Source organism: Salvelinus alpinus, chromosome 7 (assembly GCF_045679555.1).
Source record: "Salvelinus alpinus chromosome 7, SLU_Salpinus.1, whole genome shotgun sequence".
NCBI lineage: Eukaryota > Metazoa > Chordata > Actinopteri > Salmoniformes > Salmonidae > Salvelinus > Salvelinus alpinus.
In genome coordinates, this window is record NC_092092.1 from 49,925,860 (window position 1) to 49,944,592 (window position 18,733).

The 18,733-nt window shown below is 41.6% G+C and overlaps 1 long non-coding RNA gene across 1 annotated transcript in view; it reads right to left on the bottom strand.

The window, feature by feature from the left end:
• Nucleotides 1-2,685: 2,685 nt before the first annotated feature.
• LOC139580220 (uncharacterized) overlaps nt 2,686-18,733 on the bottom strand; it is a 106,163-nt gene continuing 90,115 nt past the window's right edge. Inside the window, exon 3 of the long non-coding RNA XR_011676002.1 lies at nt 2,686-3,305. This is a non-coding gene — a long non-coding RNA (uncharacterized lncRNA). The remainder of the gene's footprint in view (nt 3,306-18,733) is intronic.

An 18,733-nucleotide genomic window follows, 5' to 3' on the forward strand; every position in this document is an offset into this window, starting at 1 on the left:
ACGCATCACCTGATCATCACCCTTAGGTGGTTCTTGGCCGTGAGTGGTATGGCCCAGGGAACGATGCCCAATCAATGAATAAGTGCTAGGTATAGCTCTGAGTTGCAAAAAGCCTTACAGACTGTGGAGGCTCCCCAGTGGACCTGATCTCTAGTTGCCACTGCACTCCAGTGCACATAGTCTCCAAGCCTATCTCTCTGCGGAGCCCTGCTCCGAGATAAGAGGAGGAAGGTGCTAACCCGGTGATAAGGTGGTAGTAAGGTTGGACACTTTTCCCTCAACACTTGCAAACAGGCCATCACCATTGAAACCCCCCTTGTGTGTAATAGTGGGAGCTCCTTTGGAGCAATACTCAAAGTCTTCTATTTTTAATCGGAACACATTGGCAAACACTGCCATGCTGCTGTGGGAAGGGGGAGCCAATCTATTACGGTCCAGGCACATGTTTCACCGGGAGTCTAATTTCAATTTTCTTCAAAGACACTGAGCGAGGTTGCAGTCACAGTGGAACTATGCTTTTCCACAGTAATATTCAGATCACTTTATTTTGGAAATTAAATCTGTGAGGCTGGTGGTCTCGGATAGGGATACCTGAAAACCTCTTAACTACATTACTTATCCGCTATATCAAAGTTTAATGGACGTGAAATCCATTTTACAGTCTTACGCATGCTCTTTGTATGCCATTAGCTACATACTTGTCCATGAGACCCCCTAGAGCTATATATTACCAAGAAACACATTAAAGGAGACATTGGACAGTCTCGGTTTGTCAGCCCCTTTCATTAATTACCACTTTTTCTTAATTTCTTTCTCTGACTCTCATGAGGAGGGAGTGTACTGTTGCCGGAGAGTCAAGTCTAGGTCCAAAAGGTTCCTCGACGTCTTCTACCCTCAAGCCATAAGACTGCTGAAAAGTAAATTAAATGGCTACCCGGACTATTTGCATTGACCCCCTTTTCCTTTACATATAGATGTTTCTGTTGTTCCTGAAGTATGTTAGCTACCATACCATACATTTGAACACGCAGTACAGTAGGCCTGTATGACGACAGGTGGCATTTGAAAGATTTTTTCCTCTCAAGCTCAAACCAAAATGGCTTCAGAATCCATATTATTTCCAAATAAAATCATTTCTCTTATTCTTAATTTCTTTCTCTGATTCTCATGAGGAGGGAGTGTATATACTGTATGCAGTGTTGGGTAGGTTACTTTCTAAATATAATTTGTTATAGTTACTAGTTAGATGTCCAACATTTTTAGCAGTAATGTAGCTTTTGGATTACCCAAACTCCAGCCTGATCTGAGACTTGATGTAATGTAGTAAAAGTAAAAAGTAAATGCTACGTTTGGTATGGTATGGTTACATAAGACAGAAGCTTACTTAAGGCAGAAGCAAAAGTAGGGTGGCTGGTTGGGAGGATGGGTAGTTCTAGCAACACAAAGGTTGCAATTTCAAATCTCTTAATGGACAACTTTAGCATTTTCGCTAAATACTAACTCTGCAACTACTTACACATTTTTAGCTACTTTGAAATGACTTAACATCTTAGCTAACCCTTCCCCTAATCTTAACCCTAACCCTGTCATGCGTTTCGGAGCAGGTGAAGTGTCCAAGTGGTGTGTGGAACACCGTTTTCCACTCGTCCCTCTCTCTGATGCGGACCAGGTGGTAGGCATTCCGGAGGTCGAGTTTGGTGAACACCGTGGCAACATGGAGGGGGGGGAAAGCAGAACTGATGAGTGGCAAGAGGTACTTGTTCTTCACAGTGATGTTATTCAGCCCACGCCTCATTCCAGATTCTCTCAGTGGCGAGGGTGCGAGGGTGCGAAACGCAATCGCCATCTCAGCGGCACTATAGGAGCCTTGACGGAGGGACAGAAGTCGCTTAGTGGCATCCCTACCACAGACAGGGTGGTCGAAGACTCATCTCCTCTGTGAAGCTGGAGTAGGAGGAGCAGATGGGAGACTGTTTCATCCATACCACCGTGGCACAGGAAAGCGCTGCTTCACAGAGGCTGCCAATCAGGAAGGAAATCTTGGCCCGTTCGCTAGCATTAGCTTAGGGCTGTTGCTCAAATACTAGTGAACATTGTACCAAAAAGGCTTTGCAAGCTCCGAGGTTACCATCGTAACACTTGGGGGTCGGAACAAACGGCTCATAGGGCAGAGGAGAGGGACTCGGGGCAGGTTGCGAGCTCTGGGCGGTTTGGCCTTCCAGGTTCGAAAGGCTCTGTGAAAACTCCTTGGCGTGCTCCAGAAGGTTTTTCAGGGCTTGGTCATGTTGCTTGGTCGCCTTGGCTGGCGAGGGTTTGGTGGAGAGGATCTGAGTCTGCTGGGTTCATATCTGGGCCAGATCGTACTGTCACGCGGAGAGGAGCAGATGAACCCAAGAGCAGACTCGGAAGAGGAGACTGGGATGAGGTATTTTGGTATTTGGTATTTTATTTGGATCCCCATTAGCTGTTGCAAAAGCATCAGCTACTCTTCCTGGGGTCCACACAAAATATGAAACATTATACAGAATGACATAATACACAACATCATTAGACAAGTATAGCTCAAGGACAGAACTACATATATTTTTAAAAAGGCACATGTAGCCTACATATCAATGCATACACACACACTATCTAGGTCAAATAAGGGAGAGACGTTGGGCCACGTGGTGTTGCTTTATCTGTTTTTTGTAAACCAGGTTTGCTGTTTATTTGAGCAATATGAGATGGAAGGAAGTTCCATGCAATAAGAGCTCTATATAATACTGTACTTTTCTTGAATTTGTTCTGGATTTGGGGACTATGAAAGTCCCCTGGAGGCATGTCTGGTGGGATAAGTGTGTGTGTGTCAGAGCTGTGTGTAAGTTGACTATGCAAAGAATTTGGGATTTTCAACACATTAAAAGAAGAAGTGATGCAGTCAGTCTCTCCTCAACTCTTAACCAAGAGAGACTGGCATGCATAGTATTTATATCAGCCCTCTGATTACAATTAAGAGCAAAACATGTAGTTTTGTTCTGGGCCAGCTGCAGCTTAAACTTCTTCAGGATCGGTGGGACGTTGAGCTAACGTAGGCTAATACAATTAGCATTAGCAATTAGCAAAACAGCATCAGGCAAGGGAAAACAGGCATAACACGAAAACAGGATCTTAATCAGGAACAAATGGCAAAAAAACGCAGACTGACTAAGCAGAGGTTACGATCTGTAAGTGTGGAAGTGGCAGGGCTGAGTATTTGTAGAGGTCTTGATTATGGAACAGGTTGCAGCTGGTGGGGATCTGCTCTGCCTCCAGCACACCTGTCTCTACACACACACACACACACACACACACACACACACACACACACACACACACACACACACACACACACACACACACACACACACACACACACACACACACACACACACACACACACACACACACACACACACACACACACACAGAGGAAGAGGGAAAGAGCACATCGGGAGTGGCGGCAGGTTAGGGAGACACAGGATGTAGTAGAGGGCGTGGTAGGCGCAGATGTAACAAACCCTAAGCTTAACCCTAACCTTAACCCATAATCCCTAGTTTAGGTAATGTTAGCCACCTAGCTAACCTTAGTGTTAGCCACGTAGCTAACGTTAGCCACAAAACATTTTACAAACTTCATTACATATCAAACATATTGTAATTCGTAACTTATCATTCGAAATGGATGATGGATATCCAGAAATTAACACATACTATACGAAACATAACATATCATACTAATTGGCATGTGCTGGATTTATGGTTACTATGTTACAACTACTACGGAGTCCAGGTTGCAAACTCAGTAACGTAACCTAATTACTTTGAGTTACTTTTGGATTAATTCCCCTTAGAATAAAGACAAAAAGGATCCATCAAACGCATTTGATGTGTCATCATAGTTGTGGTCAGACTCAAGCAAACATCCTTTCTGAATTTAAAAGTCAACCAAGAAGTAATCACCTACTTTTTGTTTGTTATCTGATTCCTGGTAACGTAACGGATTACAGTTACAGTGATCTTTAAATTGACAATTTATCATGAGATGTGCTTTAAAGGGTAAACCTCTATTCACTCTGTGTACACCTAAAAGGCTATGAAGAAATAGAAATTCAGACAATGTAATGCATACAACTGTATGATAAAAACTCTCCAGCCTTGAGAGAATACCTGAGGCAAATACTGTATGTATGCACTTAATCATTTATCCTTAGCCCATGTTGCTATAAACTGGAAAGTACTGAATGTGATTAAATTACCAAAGGGCTCTGCATGACTGTATGTGACTGAGCCTCCATTGAGAGAGCAGCAGTGCATTTTTAATGACTACACTACACAGACTACTACCTGCTATCTCTGCGGATCACACGAATTAGACTGTGGTTCATTTGATATGTCAAAAGCACTGAATTAACTTTGTAAGGGGTTTTACTCAGTGGGATATGTTCAGTTCAGGGTGGATGAATTAGACATAAAGAAATCAGCTTGGGTGATAGTAGAGTGGTTCACTGGGATCTGGAATTTGTTTTGTTTTATATGACTATAAACTTATGTGAATATCTGGATAGTACTAACTAATAGCCTTCCCACAAATGTATAGCGAACTATAGGGTACTGAATTCAAGTCTACACTAGTAACACCCTTGTTCCTGTAGAAATGGTTTGTCTCAACTTTCCACAGACACACTTTAAAGGAAATGTACTAACAGCCTTTTGGTTTGCATTTAGTGGGTAGCATTGGTGTGACAAACTAACTGATTTCTCACTCCCAGAGTAAGGTAGTCATGTTCTCGAAATTTAGCAAAGATGGCAGTAATTTTCAAAAGCGCAAGACCTGTTTTTTTTTTTTCTTCATGTGAATATTTTGGCAAGGCGCTACCTTGACAAATAGCACTAATTTTAGCACAACTATGAGGACATATAAATACACAGAAAGACATGTCAGTCTGTGGACTCAGCTCGGGCCGAGCTGTCTAACAGTGTTTCTGGTTTGGAGAAAGAGAAAACACAAGGCCCCCGTGGCTGATAAGGACTGGCACTGATATGGTAGCCAAACTAATTAGCCAAAGAAAATTGGGCCCTGGTCCATATCAGTTAGCTCCAGAGAAGCCAATCTAGCGCTCTCAAAGTGAATAACCCCAGTTTGGGCTGTCTGACTAGGGGCTGCCAATGATAGCTAAGCGGGTTCAAGTGATTTTTGAAGGGAAATAAAATGTATTTTCTCAGACGGCCAACTAGCTCTGAGACAAATTCGTTTTTGAGTATAACAGTACCAGTTTAACTTTGGATCCAATTCCTGGAGGTCTCTTTGGCGCAAATTGTTTTTGCATACAGTGGGCTAGCTTTACAGTGAGAAAGTCTGCACCAGAGTCTTTTTCCTACATTGTTTTTCACCTGTACAATTTTAGACTGTACAAAAGTACTAAAACTATCATTACATCAATGTTTACTAGGGGTGGCAGGTAGCCTAGTGGTTAAGAGCATTGAGTCAGTAAGCTAAATGGCCCTGGTTCCAATCCCAGGGCTGACTAGGTGAAAAATCTGTTGATGTTCCCTTGATCAAGGCACTTAATTCAAGTTTGTCTGGTAAATTGCTCTGGGTAAGAGTGTTGACTATAATAATATGTAGGTGTCCAGCATTTTTTTCTTAGCTGGCTGTTCCATGTCAAGTCCTTGCTTAGTAAAGCATTTATTTATTTATGTAGTGCTCTTGGCAATTACATTTTTTGAGGGGGAGGGAGGGAGGGGGGGGGGGGGGGGGGCAACACACACAATGAGGATCCAGTGTCAGTTTCTCTCGACCCCCAATGAGATGCCCCATGTTGCACAGTAGAGTGTCAGCCCAAAGCTGGCCCTACACATAAAGGAGGATTTGCTCATGATAGAAAGATACAAAGAGTATTACAACTTCAAAATCAGGTTTGCACTATGCTCCTTATGCACATACATACAGTGTTGAACCTAGGTAATTATTTATTAACAATGCTCTCTCCTATTGGATTTGAGGCACATTGGAAATGTACAGACAAAACATAATCAGAGATTAACCTCACTGAATGAATTGAGGCTAGGGGAGTTGAGATTTGAGCCGGAGCAAACAGTGACAATGTAATTGGATTGTGACAAGCGAGCAGCCGTAATTCCGTGGATTTTATAGCTTGCTCCATTCTTCATGTTATTTCCCAACAGCACTCAATAATAGACAGAACACGATTACAGCATCATGGATGACCATTTTGTTGAACATATTGCATCTACAACACTATGGGCTGTCACACATGTGACACATGCCAGTGTTCTTGATGCAGGCACAGTATGTGATGAAGCAGTGCTGGTCTCACTCTGTGTTGACCGGAAGGGGGAGCCATTTTGTAAACACAGAGTCCTGCACTGCCCCCTTATGTGGTGGCACTGCACAGGGCATTGTGAATCCTAATTGCCTTCGTACAGCTCACACGTTGGTGAAATTGGGTGTTTGTTCGATTACTTATGATATTTTACAGGAGATCCATCTACAGTAGGTATGCAAACATAGGCCTAGATCTGGTCCCATACATAAGGTGGGAGCTGCATCTGTGTAAAATATAATTTGTGGGAGGAGAGGTACTGTACAAGGTTATGAAGGCTGTAGCCTACTCTTTAATATCAAAATCTATAGTCAAAGACTTGCCAAGTTCTGTAGCTCAAATACCTTGAATATCATCTCACTGTTGTCTTATTCATGTTTTACATTTATGTAAATACTTCAGAGGTACATTTCTCTCTTATAACCTCTTCTTAATCGTTTTGCCCTCAAGTATGCCAACTCCTACATGTAAAATACACCCGTACTCTAACCTTGTCAGCATTTCCCCAAGTACACACTTCCTCTCCTCGCCTTGTGCATAGAGTTGTATGGTTTGTTACATTTTTAAATAAATGTTTTTTGTTTGGCAGACATTTTAAAGTGAAAAATCAGAGTCTCGTTGTAATTTCATTCATGTGGAATTGCCCAGCTTCGTTTTTCTCTCTGTATTTGTTTACTCTTGTTGCCTGGCAGTTTTCAATTACCCACGTCATCAGAGTAGACTACCTTTTAGCTGAAGATGTTATGAATCACAATAATGACACTTCTCTAATAAGCTTTATGATTGTCTTGGCATAAGACATGAATTGACTTAGTGCTGCTGTGCCAATTAACTGTATTTGGACATATTAACTGTATTTAAACGCATATCAGATAAAATAATGCTATTGTAATGTTCGCTTCCAACTCACACTCTCAAATACGTAGATCCCCTGAACGCAGCTCACTCTCCAGATCCTGATCACCTGAATTCTGATCACCTGTTCACACACTTGTATGTCATTATCACACACTATTTAGTTCAGTTGTTTGCACCCCATCATTGTGAGGTATTGTTTGTTTTGTGACACACTTCTATTTGGAATGCTGGGGTTCCTATAATGTAACCCTCCCGTTTATGATAGTTTTTGCCTGCCTCACTAACGATGCCTGTTGGATTTCCTGCTATCAAGCTATTGCCTGATCTCCCTGATGACGTTACTAGCCTTTTCCCTGGCTATACTGTTGCCTTTTTGGAACCCCTGTCTATGACATTCTGCCTGCCCCTGGACCCAGCTACCTGCCTCCTCCTGTGGTCCTTTACTTATATACACCTGCTGCGCCCTGCGCTTGAAACCAGCTCTCTGTCTCCCATCGTGTTCGTTACAGTTATGTCTTTATAATGAGTATGTAAATGTATTTGTTTCAGCCCAATGGCAACCCCACTACTTGGTTTTGATACTAAGCTGCGGGTTGGGGCTGGAGAAATGTAAGCACTCTCAAAATCATAGATGGAGCCATCAATGAGACTGACCATCCATGAAATCAAAAAGATAGTTTTAATGATGTTTTGAAGCTATACCGTGTGTGTTTACAATAACATTGGGTTGTGATTAAGACAGTTGAACTAAGCTCATGTGGCATTTATAAGTTATTCTTCAAGAATAAATGGACATATCATTATCTCATATTGCTCCTTTAATTCATAAAATAATTGGTTGGACAGTATCATCAAGTAGCCTCCAGTTTACTCAACATGTTACCAGTTGCATATAGACTCAGATAAAAATACTTCACTCGCCATACACAATAACAATTTTTTTTACCACTGTGGAGAAACACAAAGTCTGGTTTTATGAAGCTGAAGTGAGCATGCTTAGTCAAATCCACATGGGTATGGTTATTCTGGGCAGGCTAAAGTTAAGCTGCAGAAGTTAAAATGTCACCGGGGACAATTCTCACAATTTGTTTAAAATAAGTGAATGCATCAGAAAACACAAAAGCCTTAGTTTTATTCTACTTCATTGCACACCATTTCATGGGAAATATACCTTAGGTTTCTGAGGAGGGACTCTGCCCTCAACTTGGTCTCTTTGTTTCTTTCCCAATTCCTATTAAATATTTAAACAAGCTTGACAATGCCTGAAAAGCTCAGCCTACCATGAAAGGATGGGAAATACACAAGAGGACTTTGAAAGAGGAAACCCATGGAGAAAGAGAGAAAAAAAATATTCCATCAAAGTAACCACAGGTTAACTTTTCTAGGTGTGTGTGTGTGTGTGTGTGTGTGTGTGTGTGTGTGTGTGTGTGTGTGTGTGTGTGTGTGTGTGTGTGTGTGTGTGTGTGTGTGTGTGTGTGTGTGTGTGTGTGTGTGTGTGTGTGTGTGTGTGTGTGTGTGTGTGTGTGTGCGGGCGTGCCTGCGTCCATGTCTCATAGAGAGAGTTGAACTGTTGAAAGTTGACAGCATACAAACATATTTTATTTTCACATAATATGCAGCAGTCTGGGTCAGGAAATCACCAAAAATAATCCTTAAAATAGCTGTTTGCCTGGGGAAAGACCTTGTCCACTACATATCTGTCGCCAAAACCACTGGCTCCAGGTCATCTATGAGTCTTTGCTAGGTAAAGCCCCGCCTTATCTAAGCTAACTGGTTACCATAGCAACACCTACCCGTAGAACGCGCTCCAACAGGTATATTTCACTGGTCATCCCCAAAGCCAACACTTCCTTTGGCCGCCTTTCCTTCCAGTTCTCTGCTGCCAATGACTGGAACGAATTGCAAAAGAGAGCAGCTTACCGATCACTGTACCTGTACACCAATCTGTAAATAGCACACGTCATCCCCCATATTGTTATTTTATCTTCTTGCTCTTTTGCACCCCAGAATCTCTACTTGCACATCATCATCTATCACTCCAGTGTTAATGCTAAATTGTAATTATTTCACCTCTATGGCCTATTTATTAACTTACCTCCCTACTCTTCTACATTTGCGCACACTGTACACAGATTGTATTATTAACTGTTACATTTGTTTATGTGTAACTCTGTGTTGTTGTTTTTGTCGCACCGCTGTGCTTTATCTTGGCCAGATCACAGTTGTAAATGAGAACTTGTTCTCAACTGGCCTACATGGTTAAATAAAGGTGAAATAAGAAAATAATATATATATATATTTTTTATTGACCCTCAGATCCCATTTCAGCAGTAAAATAACAATAGCGAGGCTATATACATGTAGGTAGAGCTAAAGTGACTATGCATAGATAATAAACAGAGTAGCAGCAGCGTAAAAGAGGGCGGGAGGGCAATTCAAATAGTCTGGGTAGCCCTTTGGTTAGCTGTTCATGAGTCTTATGGCTTTGGGGTAGCTTTTAAGGAGCATTTTGGACCTAGACTTAGCGCTCTGGTACGGCTTGCCGTGTGGTAGCAGAGAGAACAGTCTATGACTAGGGTTGTTGGAGGCTTTGACAATTTTTAGGGCCTTCCTCTGACACCGCCTGGTATAGAGGTACTGGATGGCAGGAAGCTTGGCCCCAGTGATGTACTGGACCGTACGCACTACCCTCTGTAGTGCCTTGCGTTCAGATGCCGAGCAGTTGCCATTTAAGACAGTGATGCAACTTGGCTCAAATTAAGATCCTACATCTGTACAGTATTATATAAATAGAGAGCAGTCACAGAAGAAGTAAGAAAAAGCATGGCATCAAGCATCAACTACATTTCATGAATTTTTAGCCAGTCAGCCAACATGTCATAATTTCAGATCCATATTAGTGCTCATGAACAAATCTGCCTTATTGACTTCGGTAGTTTACTGTAAGATCGTATTAGAGTGTAGAGGGCATTGCGTTTCAGCTGCCATTTTGTGTCATCTTGGACTTGAGCTGGGCAGTCCGGCCCACCACATGCCTGTAGGAATTGGCTGTTATGTCACGTCACAGAAGAAACATCTGTGACTCACTTCTGCCAGGGAATCCAATGTGACACGCATGTTCCCTTATGCCCGTATGGGTGCCACACATTGATTGGGTATAGGCGATGGGCAGAGGCTGGTGGAAAAGTCTTCCCATGTCACATTTTAATGCCTAGAGGGCCATTCCTAAAATGGTTGAGATAGAGGAAAAGGATGTGTCATTCTCTTTGGCAAAGGGCAGACATCAACAACTTGCGAGATAGTTTCAGATAGCTGTGTTTGATGTTTGGCTGTCTTTCTAGAGATTCTAGGAGAATGTTATGGAGGTCAAGTGGGATAGGAACAAAGGTTGATCGTACACTCTCTGTTCTGATAAAGATCTTCAGCTATGATGGCATTAAACCGGCTGACATTTCTCTTTCTCTACTCCTCTGCCACCCTCTCTCTCTGTGTTTGAAATATAACATTCTGATGCTGTACAGTTATCTGATTTATATAGAAACTCCGTGCAATTCTATTCCCCCTTTCACATTGTTACCCAAGCAGGGTTCAGTGCAATGTCAAGGTGACATCAACTGAACACATTATCGTATACACTTGCAGTGGAAGCAAGTGTGGTTTCCAAGAAACCCTCAGTCACCATCCCATAAGAAATGCATCTCATCAATTGAAATCACAGGTAGACGCTTCTGGTTTTCAAAACATATTTCCATCAGTGCATTAGTAACGAAATGGCAGGCAATTTTTAAAAACTCAAAGAAGTGTCCTGGTTGAGGAGATTGAGTTTTGGTTAAGCATCTTCGATCGAACGTTATGCCATATTCAAATGCTTTCTTGGGATTAAAATAGCAAATTAACCACATATGACAAGGCCATATTCCATTTCAATTAAGAATCAGACATAGTTTCATGACTTGCCTGCCTAACTAAAAATATTACCCAAATGAAAGAATCTGTCTTAAGACTGAACTGAGCTGTTCTTCATCCTAAACCGTATTAAATAAAACTACAGCACAATCGCCTTAGACTCTGTGAAATGGATGTACAGCTTTTCAAATTAATAGAGCCATTCTGTACCGTTCAGTGTTGACTGCTTATCAAGAGCAAAAACAACCTTAAAGTTAACTTTAAATTCAACTGTGAAATTTAGAATCAGTATAAACACAGGAAAGCTATCTAAAATGTCTGTGAAGATCCAAAAGTATTTTTTTTCTCATCGACCTTGACCTACTTGCCGGGGGTGGGGGGGGGGGTCTTCATAATCAGGCATCTGTCAATGTTCAGAACACCTTAAGCACCTCCTCAGTTAATATGTTGTTTGTGTCAGATTCTCTCTGTACTGTAGCCCCAAATCTCTGTCCTGTAATATTGTCATAAATGCTTAATCTGCCAATTCCAGAGTACTCTTTAAATGACACGTGCTCGTCTTGAGTGAGTCTACTTCTCCAGATGCATCTTAAAATGAGATTAATCATCAGGGACAGCGGTGTTTAGATGAGTCGTGCACCTGCCATCGGAAATGTGCCATATCAATCAAAACCCGAGGTGCTAATGATCATCTGCCAGAAGTTCTAGCAGAGGGGACCACCATCTCCCCCGGCGAAGTCATTTGCGTCGATCTGCACAGCCAGCGCATTTGGCCTCCTCTGCAGTCCTAATAGCTCCAACGCTTTGTCTCCTGCCGAAACGCTCTCCTCGCTCGAAGATTAATTATTCTCGTCCACAATGCAGATCTGACAGATCAGATTTGCCAAAAATAGACAAATAAATAGAATGGGGGGAAATAAATAGCAGGCCCGAGACACAGCCCGGGTGCATCAGAAGAGCTGCTTAACGTCCCAAAAGCATTTTTTTTCGGAGTGTTCTTTACATTGAATTGGATGACATAACTTTGGCAATAGGCTTGGGAATGGACCTGCGGGCAGGAGTTCTCTATAGTTTAATACGATTAGCCCAATGAATGTCTACACAGACCTGGCTCCTCAGGAGCCCGGGAGTCATTCTCAAAATCGGACTAAGCCATTTCAAATTGGCCTCAGAGCATTTGGTATTATTTTGCATGTAAATCCGAGACACTTTATTTCGTATGATATGTTACATTTCGTTTGGTATGTATTCATTTGTGGATGTCCATCACCCATTTCGTACAATACGTTACACATTTTCAAAACATATGATATGTTATGAAATCCAGCTCATTGCCAAAGCTAGGGGTTAGGGTTAGGGGATAAGGTTAGGGTTAGGTTTAGGAATTAGGTTAAATGGTTAAGATTAGTGTTAGGGGAAGGGTTAGCTTAAAGGGTTAAGTTTAGGAGATTGCTAAAAGGGTTAAGGTTATGGGAAATTCTTATCTAACCATACCAAATGTAACATACAGTATGTACTAATATGAGCATTCCAGATTTACATTTACTATGTTCTGTCTAGTCTATGAGACCAGGCTTTCCACTCAGGACAGGGATCACAAGGCATCTGAATACTGGTGTTTTGGAGAGAGGGCAAATACGTCTTTGGGGAAAGGCTCTAATGAATTAAGGAATGCTGAGTAGCATAAGTCCTTTGTGGTTTGATGGTAGAAAAACGATGCTGTAGTACGGTGTCACAGGTTATGGAAATATGCCTGTCAAGCATCAGAGCACTGCAAGTTCAAGGCTCAGATAGACTGTATAGTACTGTGAGTAACATGACTGTACACATTGGCTTTGAAAACTTAAAAAAACTTAAACATCATTTTTTAATTACAACAATTGCATTCATATTCATGCCAATGTTTTATCTATTGATTTGGGGTCTCCCTACTCAATTCATATCTCATAAATGCATGTTCTAATTGAGGTTACAAATAGCACACGCAGACTATCTGCAGTGGGTTGCAGTCTGTTGAAGATGGCCAAATAGAACGTGATAGGTTGCAAGCTTCAATTTCTGTGCGGGGGCCGAGATAGATCCATAGAGCACTCATCGAACGCCTCCACACATGTGCTATGGGTAACCAGATTCAAATGCTCTTAAGTGACGCAGATGTCCTCTTTATCCTACTCCAACATTGTGTTTGCATGCTGCGACAACGCATCTCTGATCAGCATGTGGTAGAACATCTCTTCCCTCGAACAAACTAATCGGAGCAGGATAGATGACACCTCCTTTGCTTATTCTACCAATTTGTTGAGATGCCAGATAAAATCCTGTAATGCTACCATATGACAGTTTGCAGTTGTCATAGAAAGCCCATTGATTAAAAAAAAATATATATATACAGTGGGGAGAACAAGTATTTGATACACTGCCGATTTTGCAGGTTTTCCTACTTACAAAGCATGTAGAGGTCTGTAATTTTTATCATAGGTACACTTCAACTGTGAGAGACGGAATCTAAAACAAAAATCCAGAAAATCACATTGTATGATTTTTAAATAAATAATTTGCATTTTATTGCATGACATAAGTATTTGATACATCAGAAAAGCAGAACTTAATATTTGGTACAGAAACCTTTGTTTGCAATTACAGAGATCATACGTTTCCTGTAGTTCTTGACTAGGTTTGCACACACTGCAGCAGGGATTTTGGCCCACTCCTCCCTACAGATCTTCTCCAGATCCTTCAGGTTTCGGGGCTGTCGCTGGGCAATACGGACTTTCAGCTCCCTCCAAAGATTTTCTATTGGGTTCAGGTCTGGAGACTGGCTAGGCCACTCCAGGACCTTGAGATGCTTCTTACGGAGCCACTCCTTAGTTGCCATGGCTGTGTGCTTCGTGTCGTTGTCATGCTGGAAGACCCAGCCACGACCCATCTTCAATGCTCTTACTGAGGGAAGGAGGTTGTTGGCCAAGATCTCGCGATACATGGCCCCATCCATCCTCCCCTCAATACGGTGCAGTCGTCCTGTCCCCTTTGCAGAAAAGCATCCCCAAAGAATGATGTTTCCACCTCCATGCTTCACGGTTGGGATGGTGTTCTTGGGGTTGTACTCATACTTCTTCTTCCTCCAAACACGGCGAGTGGAGTTAGACCAAAAAGCTCTATTTTTGTCTCATCAGACCACATGACCTTCTCCCATTCCTCCTCTGGATCATCCAGATGGTCATTGGCAAACTTCAGACAGGCCTGGACATGCACTGGCTTAAGCAGGGGGACCTTGCGTGCGCTGCAGGATTTTAATCCATGACGGCGTAGTGTGTTACTAATGGTTTTCTTTGAGACTGTGGTCCCAGCTCTCTTCAGGTCATTGACCAGGTCCTGCCGTGTAGTTCTGGGCTGATCCCTCACCTTCCTCATGATCATTGATGCCCCACGAGGTGAAATCTTGCATGGAGCCCCAGACCGAGGGTGATTGACCGTCATCTTGAACTTCTTCCATTTTCTAATAATTGCGCCAACAGTTGTTTCCTTCTCACCAAGCTGCTTGCCTATTGTCCTGTAGCCCATCCCAGCCTTGTGCAGGTCTACAATTTTATCCCTGATGTCCTTACACAGCTCTCTGGTCTTGGCCATTGTGGAGAGGTTGGAATCTGTTTGATTGAGTGTGTGGACAGGTGTCTTTTATACAGGTAACGAGTTCAAACAGGTGCAGTTAATACAGGTAATGAGTGGAGAACAGGAGGGCTTCTTAAAGAAAAACTAACAGGTCTGTGAGAGCCGGAATTCTTACTGGTTGGTAGGTGATCAAATACTTATGTCATGCAATAAAATGCAAATTAATTACTTAAAAATCATACAATGTGATTTTCTGGATTTTTGTTTTAGATTCCGTCTCTCATAGTTGAAGTGTACCTATGATAAAAATTACAGACCTCTACATGCTTTGTAAGTAGGAAAACCTGCAAAATCGGAAGTGTATCAAATACTTGTTCTCCCCACTGTATATATATATAGACTATATATAGACAGGACCAGTCAAAATTTTGGATACACCTATCCATTCAAGGGTTTATCTTTATTTTTACTATTTTCTAATAATAATAGTGAAGACATCAACACTATGAAATAACACATATGGAATCAATTAGTACCCAAAAAAGTGTTAAACAAATCAAAATAGATTTTATATTTGAGATTCTTCAAAGTTGCCACCCTTTGCCTTGATGACAGCTTTGCAAACTCTTGGCATTCTCTCAACAAGCTTCACCTGGAATGCTTTTCCAACTGTCTTGAAGGAGTCCCAACATATGCTGAGCCCTTGTTGGCTACTTTTCCTTCACTCTGCGTTCCAACTCATCCCAAACCATCTCAATTGGGTTGAAGTTGGGTGATTGTGGAGGCCATGTCATCTGATGCAGCACTCCATCACTTTCTTTCTTGGTCATATAGCCCTTTCACATCCTGGTGGTGTGTTGGGTCATTGTCCTGTTGAAAAACAAATGATAGTCCCACTAAGCGCAAACCAAATGGGATGGAATTTCACTGCAGAATGCTTTGGTAGCCATGCTGGTTAAGTGTGCCTTGAATTCTAAATAAATCACAGACAGTGTCACCAGCAAAGCATCACACCTCCTCCTCCATACTCCACTGTGGGAACCACACATGCAGAGATCATCCGTTCACCAAGAATCTCAAATTTGGACTGATCAGACCAAAGGATATATTTCTACTGGTCTAATGTCCATTGCTCGTGTTTCTTGGCCCAAGCACGTCTCTTGTTCTTATTGGTGTCCTTTAGTAGTGGTTTCTTTGCAGCAATTCGACCATGAAGGCCTGAATCATGCAGTCTCCTCTGAACAGTGGATTTTGAGAAGTGGAAAGAAATTCCACAGATGAACTTTTGAGGCACACCTGTTAATTGAAATGCATTCCAAGTGACTACCTCATGAAGCTGGTTGAGAGAATGCCAAGAATGTGCAAAGGGTGGCTATTTTGAAGAATCTCAAATATAAAATATATTTTGATTTGTTTAACACTTTTTTGGTTACTACGTGGTTCCATGTGTGTAATTTCATAGTTTTGATGTCTTCACTATTATTCTACAGTGTAGAATATATTCAACATAAAGAACCCCTGGAATGAGTAGGTGTGTCCAAACGTTGACTGGTACTATCATGCCCCATTTGGCGTGATAGATTCAATTGTACACGTATATAATTCTAAAGGAAGCAAATGAATAAGCAAATGAATAGAAGAATACTTGGTCAAACTCACAGGTCTCTCATACAAATGCATGCATGCATAGTGTTAGCCATGCAGTATCGAGATAGACTCTCCATGACTGTGGGGTGGTAGACGCCTTGCTCCCAGATGCCCTTGCAATCGTTACTGCATATACACAGACATCTAACTTCCCCTGGATGTTTCATTTGGCAATGCATACCGGGGTCGATGGCAGGCTATCATTAATTAACATTGACAGCTAGGGCGTTGACACACACCTCAAACAACACAATTACATCCATGCCCTGACTCACAAAGGCAGTATAAGGATATTATCTCTGGCATACCTTGGGATTCGGGCCCTGCATATATATTTTTTATTAGTTCTATGGAATTTACTTTATTTCAAAGCATAATTGAAAATATTCTGATAGCGGTTGCTATGAGTTGACCAATAGGTTACCCAATGGATAATTTAGTGTTGAAGCACTACACGAGGCCCACTTTATCAATATTTAATCCAGACAGACAACCAGTTGTGGTTCCCAATTTGAATACTTTGAAAATGCAGTCCTTCTTTGAGATAATCACTGATCTTACATGAATAGGTAGGGGAAAGACTGAGTTTCACTAAATGGCTTCCAATGTCAGATCAGTGATTAGATAAAAGAAAGGTGTATCTGAACTGGACCTATGCCTGGTAGGGTACATAAAGAATGACTAAATATACAGTTACTTGAATACAAGACTACCTGACTGTGAGGGGCATTGTATATGGAGCTATTAGTAATAGGGATGCACAATATATCAGTGAACATATCGGAATCGGCTGACATTAGCTAAAAATGCCAACATCGGTATCGGCCCGATGTCTAGTTTAACGGCGATGTGAAAAAACGATGTCAAAGCTGATGTGCATACCTATATAACGTAGGTACATGACATAATGACGCCACATAAAATTTGGCGCTACACGTAAAACACAGCATTCCTAACCTAGCCCACAATGTCTGCTGTGTGGATCGAGCAGTCAACAAGTCGAGCAGTCATTTGAAAGAGTAAGAAAATTTCAGCATGACAACTCAAAGGCGATATCCATTAACACCAAGATAATGGAATTCATTGCCCTTGACAATCAACCGTTCTCTGTCGTGGGTGATGTTGGCTTTCGCGACTGGTCGAGGACCGGTACACACTAACGTTACCAAATGCGTATTGTTCAGATGTTGCCCTGCCGGAGTTACACAGTAGTAGCGTCACTGCTATTAGCTTCACGACATATGATGGAATGCCATTTGGGTCTTTGCGTGTCAAAAAAGATAAACGTCAAATAACACTATTTGACGCGTTAAATAAGCTTTTCATTTGACACATCAAATAACACAGTTCTATTATAGAATGTTGTGTGTTCTGAATTTGCACGTGCAAGCCAAGCGCCACCACTACTATCAGTATCAATGTCAAAGCTGTACAAAAAAGTCTGAAAACACCGGCCACGAATGATGTGTTTACAATACCACGTTGGAAATAAAGCATTATTTGTTCGACCGCAACTTCTGGAGTAGCGAGCTAGCTTTAGCTTGGTACCTAGATAGCACCAATGCAACCAGCCTGAAAACAATGACCAGTAGAAACTGCATTAATTTTCACTGTTCTTAGCCATGAGTTAGGAATGAGTAAGTTTTAACTAGGTAGACACTTGTTGTTTGCCTATTGAAATTAATCTTCAGTTCATGAAAATAAATAGCTAGCCAGCTACTTAACCCTGTTGTCCAAAGCTAACTTTATAAGCAGCCAGCTAGCTTCATCTGGCTAGTGAGGCTTAACCTGACCAGGTTGTGTTTTGTGAAGCTAGTCACAATAAGGATTAGGCACAATATTGGAATTTGCGGTTTGCCTTCAAAATAAAAGTACCTCTTTGAAAGTGATGCAGAAGGTAACAATTGGTGGATTCATGACATATTTAGACTAGATAATGTTTAACAAGGTTGAAATGTGAAGCAATAAAATGGGGTATCAGGCTATTCGGTGACACCCACAGCACACAACTGTGAAGAGTTTATGCAAATATTAGCATTGTAGCTCTTATTGCGGGACTGTGAATGTGTGAAATCATCTCCCCAGTCAGCATATTGTGTGTATTGACATTCATATTGTACTGTACAGCTTTACCTGAGGATTGGGGATCAATGAAATGCGGTAACAGTCTACTCAATACTCAATATATTTTTTCCCAACGTCCTCCTCAGAGTTATCAGTCTCCAAAACATCCACGCAATATTGTTTTTCCTCAGGAATAGAGTTCAATACACGTAGGTTGACAATACATGTGTATCAATTCAGTTGTTTCAGAGTCCCGCAATAAGAGCTACGATGCTAATGTTCTC